Source organism: Scyliorhinus torazame, chromosome 2 (assembly GCF_047496885.1).
Source record: "Scyliorhinus torazame isolate Kashiwa2021f chromosome 2, sScyTor2.1, whole genome shotgun sequence".
Lineage (NCBI taxonomy): Eukaryota > Metazoa > Chordata > Chondrichthyes > Carcharhiniformes > Scyliorhinidae > Scyliorhinus > Scyliorhinus torazame.
In genome coordinates this window covers 254,642,820-254,651,326 of record NC_092708.1, presented here as the reverse complement: position 1 = coordinate 254,651,326, position 8,507 = coordinate 254,642,820, and positions in this window count along the sequence as shown.

The following is an 8,507-nucleotide window of genomic DNA, read 5'->3' as shown; positions in this document are numbered from 1 at the left end:
TTTAACCCCCTTGCTGACCCCTCAAATCTCCTTGAAAAAACTCAATGAATGATTGCCACCTCCGGGTGAACCCTTCTACCGACCCCTTCAGGCCGAACTTGATCTTCTCCAACCTCAGGAGTTCTGCCAGGTCGCTCACCCACACCCCTGCCTTCGGCGACTCCAAGTCCCTCCAATACAATCCATCTCCGGACTATCAGGGAGACAAAGGACTATACATCGGCCTCTCCACTCCCTGATCCCCAGGTCTTCCGACATACCAAATATCGGCACCTCCAGACTCGGGGCCACCCCCACACCCAGAACCTCGGCCATAACATCCAAGAACACCCCCAGTCTTAGACAAGACCAGAACATGTGGACGTGTTCACACCTATCTTCCACCCTCTCAAAGAACTTGCTCACAGGAACAAATAGGAACATAGCAATGAGGAGCAGAAGTAGGCAATATAGCCCTTTGAGCCTGCTCCGCTATTCAATCAGATCATGGCTGCTGTCTTCCTGGTCTCAAATCCACCTCCCACCTGATGCCCATATCCCTTTAACCCATTTTAAAAAATCTAAAATATATCTATCTCTTGAAATCATTTAATGCCTCAGATTCCACCGCACTATGGGGCAGCAATTTCCACAAATTCACCACCCTCATCCTCGCCAACATCATGTGGACCTATGCACAACTTTAAACTGAATGAGGCTGAACCTCGCACATGATGACACGTTCACCCTCCGCAAGGTCTCAGGCCATGTCCCAGCCCCACCTCCCCTTCCAGCTCCTCCTCCCATTTGCACTTAACATCCTCCACCAGGACGCCGTCCCTCTCCATCAATTCCTTCTAAACATTCAACACCTTCCCCTCCCCTATTTCGTCCTCCGACAAGAGCTGCAGCCTCAGGAAGGACGGCCCCTCTCTCCTCACAAAATCCCGAACCTGCAGGTATCCAAAACCTTACCTTTGGGCAACTCATACAATTCATCCAACTCCTCCAGCCCCGTGGATTTGCCCCCTATAAACAAGTCCTGAAGTACTGAATCCCCACCTGCCACCACCCCGGAACCTCGCATCCAGTCTCGCCGGCGAGCTAAACTTTTCTGAGCAGCCATGTCGATAGACACCAACACCCTGACCCTATAGCTGCAGCCCATCCACCTCTACCCTCCCTCTGTCACCCTCAAGCTTCCTGCCATCACCCTTGACCGCGTAGCATCACCCTGTGCCTTCCCCCAATCATCACCCTTGACCCAGAGCTTTTGACCTTTTGCCTCATCCTAACCCTCAACCTTCCTGCCACCACTCTGCCGCCTTACTCCATAATCCTTTGTATGCCTTTGCTTTCCCCGACCCTCCCTTTGGAACCCATGAGCTTCTCACTCGCTGCATTATGCAGTATTTGACAAGAAACCTCTACAAGCAATAACTTCAAGTGCAATTAAAAATAATACTATCTCTGCCCTGCTTTAAACGTGGTCGCCCCTCTCTGTTGACATGTGTGGCATAGTTTTTCTCCCTTGGACGCAGGAGGAGACTGCTGCAGTGATGGACCTCACCCTACAGGCTGGAGTCTGGCTCCCTTCAGACAACTCCCAACCCCACCCCAAACCGACAAGTGTCTTGCTGTGCTGCAGTTTGACCACCAGCACCACCATCTTGCAAACCCAACCACCATGCTGTACTCGGCCACAACGACCACCACTTCCCCCTGTCCCTCCTTGACTATCACTGGACCATTCATCTCCCCCTGGCCTGGTCCTGCCCTGCTGAATTAGACAAAGACAAACCTCACCTCAGATCGAAAGATCTGGTGCATGCCACCTTTAGACTCTCAGTAAACAGGAGGCACAAGTTTCCTGTCAGCCACTGAGGTGGGACTTCATGTGGTAAATACCTCACTGACTGTATGTTCACGGTATGCAAACGATTGATGAATAGGTTCCCGCCACCAAGCGACAGATTAGCTGCTCCGGCACCGACATGGTCCCCACTTTGTCTCACAAAACGCAATCCAAAGTTGAGTAACCGAGATCCGACTCCCCCGCCCACTCCGTTTCCCGCGCTTTCAGACCCCATTGAATCGCGGCCAGAGGCTCGGGGTTCCCTCGCGCGGCCCCCCCGCTCAGTTCTGCTCCTTCCACTCTCACTGGAAGAGGAATTGGAACACGTCATCCTCGCTCAGGCCTTTCTGCAACTGGAGGTACTTTCCAACAGATCAGCTCTCCTGTCAATTCAGCGGAATGAAGGATTAGCAATCTGCAACTTGCCAGGGGAATAAAGTGCTCCGTTATTTAAACTCGCACTTCCGCGCAGCCCCGCAGCGTTTGGCGATCAGCCAGACTGCAGAGGATGACAAATATGAAAAGCCTTTCCCAAGGGCAACTCTGAGTGCAATTAAACATAATGCGGTCTCCGCGTTCGTAATATCATCCAGGACGAAAAGATAAATCCATGGAGTTCCTACAGTGCAGCAGGAGGCCACTCGGCCCATCGAGTCTGCACCGACCCTCTGAAAGACCACCCTAGCAAGACCCACTCCCCTCCACTATCGCCGTAACCCCACCTAACCTTTTGGACGCTAAGGGGTAATTTATCATGGTGAATCCACCTGACCTGCACATCTTTCGGGACTGTGGGAGGAAACCGGAGCACCCGGAGGAAGCCCACGCAGACACGGGGAGAACGTGCAAACTCCACACAGTCACCCGAGGCTGGAATCAAACTTGGATTCCTGACGCTGTGAGAGAGCAGGCTAATCACTGTGCCCACCCCCATTCAGTCCACACCTTTAAGATTTCTGCGTCCAATCCAGTCCGTGGCTGGATTCCACATTCACCCATGGCTTCAATTTCATCATGTTCCTTGTCTCAGGCATCTTTCCCCCTTCCCTAAGGTCTTTGTCCATGCTTCAAAGGTTTCCTCTCTGATCAGTCACAATTCCAAGAAAATCTCTTGGCCTCAGATAGTATGGAAAGAATTTTTGTTTTCCTCACACAATTATGGACATGTGGTTCAGTCTTGTCAGCAAAAGCTGTTGAGGTTGAGTTGATTAATAAGCTTATGCAGCAGGAACCTGATTAAATATCCAGTAGGAAAATGATGACCACTGGAATTGCCGCAGTGTAAAGCACTCTGGAAAACGTTGTTAAAACCCTGCTGGCTGGAGCTGCTTGGGGCCCTCAGCAAAAGAGACCCAGGCCCCAGCACTGGTAGATTGGACTTAGAGTAGAGCATGTAGAGAAGGCGGGAGGTGGGGGGGATGTGCTGAAAAGTCACACATAGACATGAACATACAGTGCAAAAGGAGGCCATTCGGCCCATCGAGTCTGCACCGACCCACTTAAGCCCTCACTTCCGCCTATCCCTGTAACCCAATAACCCCTCCTAACCTTTTTTGGTCACTAAGGGCAATTTATCATGGCCAATCCACCTAACCTGCATGTCTTTTGACTGTGGGCGGAAACCGGAGCACCTGGAGGCAACCCACCCAGACACAGGGAGAACGTGCAGACTCCGCACAGACAGTGACCCGGAGGGGAATCGAACCTGGGACCCTGGCTCTGTGAAGCCACAGTGCTATCCACTTGTGCTACCGTGCTGCCCACATCCGGTGGCTCTCCTCCCCCGAACCTGAAAAATAGGCACTTTTTTGCCTGAAAAACACCTACAAATAAGGCAAATCATCCCCACACCACCAACAAACGAAGACAGAAGGAAAGATGCCAAATAACGGCTAGCCCAGAGGACGAGTAGAGACCAGGAGTGGGAAGAGCCTGGACAAACAGCAATCGGCCGAGCCGACCAGCGCACGAGGCGGTGAAACCCGGACTTCGCCAGAGCGAGAGGAACCCACCCGTCGCACGAGGAGCCCCCGCCTCCCTCACCAGGGGGCAGATGGAGGATGTTCCTCTCAAGAGAGTTGAGGGAACACCGAGAGGAGACGAAAGCAGACATACAGGATGTGGTAAAGGGAGCGGTGGCTGAAGCGCTGGCGAACATGCAGGTGTCCCTGGACAAAGCCGAAAAGCGACTGGAGGTCCAGGAGGCAATGATTGAGAACCAGGCAGTCCAAAAACTGCAGCTGGGAAGGTCACAAGATCTGGATCTCGCAGGACATTGGGGCCGACATGGCCAAGCGCCAGATTGAAATTAACACATCGAAGGCCACACTGTACAGAAATGGCACGAGATTCTGCACTTTTTCACGATCCCTGCGGACGCTGAAAAGTTTGTCACAGAGAATGACCTGGAGAAGCAGCAGCAGGGGCAGTGATGAAGAGCCTGCAGAATGAGACTCTTATAACGCAATGTTTTTTTAAAAAGGTTTTCTCCCTTTTACAGTCTATACAATCGACAGTAGACCATCGCCATAGCAACTGCTTTACGCGGGAGAACACTGCCTCGTTTTGGATACGAGAGCAGCAGAAGAGGGAAGGAGGAACTGAGTACAGCTAAACACTGGGGGAAATGGCGGACAGGGAGCCCAGAGATCAGGCAATGGGAGGTGGAAGCTGAGTGGGTGCTCATGGAGGCGTGCTCCTGCAGAGGGACCTTCCTCCGTGCCCAAGCCACGGCGGCACTCCAATCCCCACCTAATAAATATTCAACGAGCCCAGTGGTGGAACCAACTGTGACAGCATTTCGGGCTAGCCGAGATGTCAGATAAAGCCCCCATCTGCAACAACCACAACCGGCGACCATGGATGCCTCCTTCAAAAGGTGGAGACAGGATGGGAGGGGACGCTGACAGTTAGGGACTTATACACCAACAACAGGTTAACAACACTCGAAGAGCTGACAAAAAGATTCCAGCTGACAGGGGGCAACAAACTTAGGTAACTACAACTCAAAATCTTCCTAGGAAGGGAAACAAGGATGTATCCATGACCACCATGACAATCACTGTTAGAGGACCTGCTGGACACGGACATCTTAGGGGAAGGGAACTGTGGTGACATGTACGGACAACTGCTCAGTGGGGCCAACACCCAACTGGATGAGACAAGGGAGAAATGGGAGGAAGACTTGACGTTTGAAATCGGGTGGGGACTCTGGAGTGAAGCACTGCACAGGGTCAACTACACCACATATGCAAGGCTAAGCCTAATGCAGCTAAAAGTGGTACAAAGAGCCCACTTAACCAGAACCCGAATGAGCAGGTTCTTCCCGGAGGTGGAGGACAGATGCCAACGGTGCCAAAGAGGACCGGCCAACCATGCCCACATGTTCTGGCCTTGCCCCAAACTTGCTGGGTACTGGACAGCCTTCTTTGAGGCAATGTCCAAAGTGGTGGGGATGAGGATGGATCCATGCCGAGAGTGGCAGTCTTCGGGGTATCAGAACAGCCAGACCTCTTCATGGGGAGGAGGGCCAACACCCTTGCCTTTTCCTCCCGAATCGCCCGCCGGAGAATCCTGCTTGGCCGGAGGTAGGCAGCACCACCCAAGGCTGCAGACTGGCTCTCAGCTCTGTCGGAATTTCTCCAAATGGAGAAAATTAAATTCGCCATCTGAGGGTCGGAAGAGGGCTTCCACAAAACGTGGGAGCCATTCACTCGGTTGTTCCGAGACCTGTTTGTAGCCAACAACTAGGAAGCCAAAGATAAGGAGGGGGCAGCCACAACACAGTAAGGAAGGTGGGGGAGGGGGTCAAGGGAACAAAGAACTCAACCAAACCGAACAAGAGAACCAGGAGAGACAAGGGGGGGGGGGGGGTGCAGTGGGCAGCAACAACAACCTGAACCAAAAGGAAGAAAAATGAAGGGAAAATTGATGGGAGTGAAACGCTGGGGACCACAATCACCATGGCAAATACTGCAAGGAAGAAAGAAAAGAAAGGGGAAACTATTCTGTATTTATGAAAATAATCAAAAACGATCATGGTGTAAATAGTTCTAGTTTTACTTCTTATATTTTCTCCTGTTTAACTCCCACTGTTTGTTCATATTTATATTTGTTTTGTATACCAAAACTCAATCAATAAAAAACATTTTTTTTAAAAGGTTGGGGGGGGGGGGTGGCAGAGGGAGGGAGTCCCATGCAGCTGTGGGGGGGGGGGGGGGGGAGGGGGGGGTGGTGAGGTTGGGAATACTCTGGGGATTGATTATTGGAGGGATGGGGGGGTCGGTTGTGTGAGGGATGTCCCGTGCGTGGCTTGGTCTGAGTGTTTAAAATAGTTACATTGAAGCCAGAAGAGGTTTTCTGCTAACTCTTTCAGAGTAACACTGGCAGAACCATCTGAAGTTAGCGATTTATATTACTTTGTCGGGCGCTTTCCAGTGCTATGCAATCGTCCAGGGGAAGTTCGCGTTTCTGGACAATTACTGGGTAAACCCTTACCTGGGAACCTCCCCAGTGCATCTTTGGGGTACCTCTAAATCCGATGCTGGGGAGACAGAAGATAGGAATAATAAATAGCCTTTCACAACCTCAGGATTTCCTAAAGTGTTTACAAGGCTGTGCCTCCTGACTACACAAGATGGCTGTACAAAATACCCACCGATATCTGTCTGCTTGTGCACACATGTCGATGCTTGCACAGGCTCCAATTACCTCATTTGCTGGACACACACAACTGGTTGGATCCTATCCAGACCCTGGATCCATTCACCCAGTTTCTCAGCCCTGTGACAGGTGGTGGTTGGAGTGCGGCCAACTCGCAGTTTCCAAGGATGGGGAGGGAGGAGAGGCTTCTGATCCACCCAGTGATGGCCACAATTCCGTTTTGCAGCTCCAGGTACTTCTTCTCCCTCGAGGAAAGTGGGTGGAGGTTCATGGCGGCGATCTGCCCAGACTGCTCTGTGACTGTCTTCAAGCGGGAGAAGTGCATCGCACAAAATGTCCTTCATAGTCTGCATTTGGTTTTTCAAATTGGTTTTGGATGAATACAAATTCACATAATTTTGCAATTCAGCTCCGAGTACCTTTTGAACTGTCGCTGCTGCCCAGTCTTGATGATTTCAGTGGTGCTATCTTTGGTCCTATTACTACCCTGTTGCTCCAAATAATATCATGGAGAAACACACTAGATAGGCAGGAAATGCAACCTTATAACAACAACTTGTATTCACATAATATAACATAGTGAAAAAACAACTTGCATTTAGAAAGTGCCATGAACACGTCAGTAATTGGACCACCTACAGCAGGCACCTCAAAACACTGGAGATGTACCGCAGTGGTACCTTGACAAAATCATCCAAATCCGGTGGCAAGAAAGTTGGCCCAATAGCAGTTCCCTCTCCCATGCCCACCATCAAAGCGCTAATGACTGAAAACCAGCTCTGCTGGCGGGATGTGTACTTAACATGCCTGACACCAGACTCCCAAAGCAACTACTCAGAGACACTGACTAATGTACACACCTGAGTGTGCTGGGAATATTGTTTGGAAGGGGGTCATAACAGCAAGGATTTTTAGCCATGCTGAAATCGAAACTGACCATGTTGGAGCAATGCACTCTCTCCATTGCCATTAGGTGTGAAGCACTCTCATTGTTGCTCAGTGCGGCACAGATTTGGTCCATACATAATTCCAGCACCTGAGTCATCTACCGCCTAGTCTGAAGATCATAGCTGGACCATATCTGTAGGGACACAACATACAAATCGCTAGGCAAAGGGATATACCACATATCCAAGGTCACCCTTGTCCTGAAGGCCACCTTTGTGCAAGACTGCATCAGGCTGTATGTAGATTGTCTCTACATAAGGCAGCAGCTTTTGTCACAGTGTAGCCTAAGCAGTTCCGTGATGTGGGACTTTGTGCGCCACAGCTTATTCCCACGGACTCAGACTGAGAGATCAACTCAGTGAAAGACACACTCTGGTCTGCCTGAAACATATTAGTCTTCCAGTGTGAAGTGTTGTCCATGACCGAGTGTTGCAGATTGACACATTCCAAAGTCCAGGACTATGTGCTGAGGGATGGACTAAAGCTTGCAGCGGTTGCTGCTCATGCTCACTAGGGAAAGGACACTGGTGAAGATCCTCCCAGCATACACGGAGGGGCTAGAAACTAAATACATCAGGCTTTGACATGAAATGAATTTTGTGAATATAGTTTGCAAATGTGAGTGCCGTGAACCAGCTCACAGTGGCCCACGCAGTATTGAGAGTAACAACTGTTTTCCACTTCATTTAATGTAAATTTGAACTGTTCTGTAATGTACTTTTATAAATTTTATGAATAAAGTACATGTTTGGGAAAAACATACTGACTTGTGAACGCCAACTGAGGAAGACCTGACCAGTCAGGTCCTTCCTGCACGGCCAGACCTCATTGCCTCTACATGCTGCACGCTGTCTTTGAGGTTGCTGTGGTTGGTGAGACACTGTCGCCCACCTCTTCCTGGAATGTGCCTTTGCAAAGCTGGTCCAGATAGCGAAGCATTGGTTTTTGTCAAGCTTCATCCTGGCAGCTCCATAATGCAGGACTCTGTGCCAAATGAACTGTTCTGAGGGACACACACCAAGATAAACATTGACTGCTGCCGAAGGACCATCAACCCAATAAA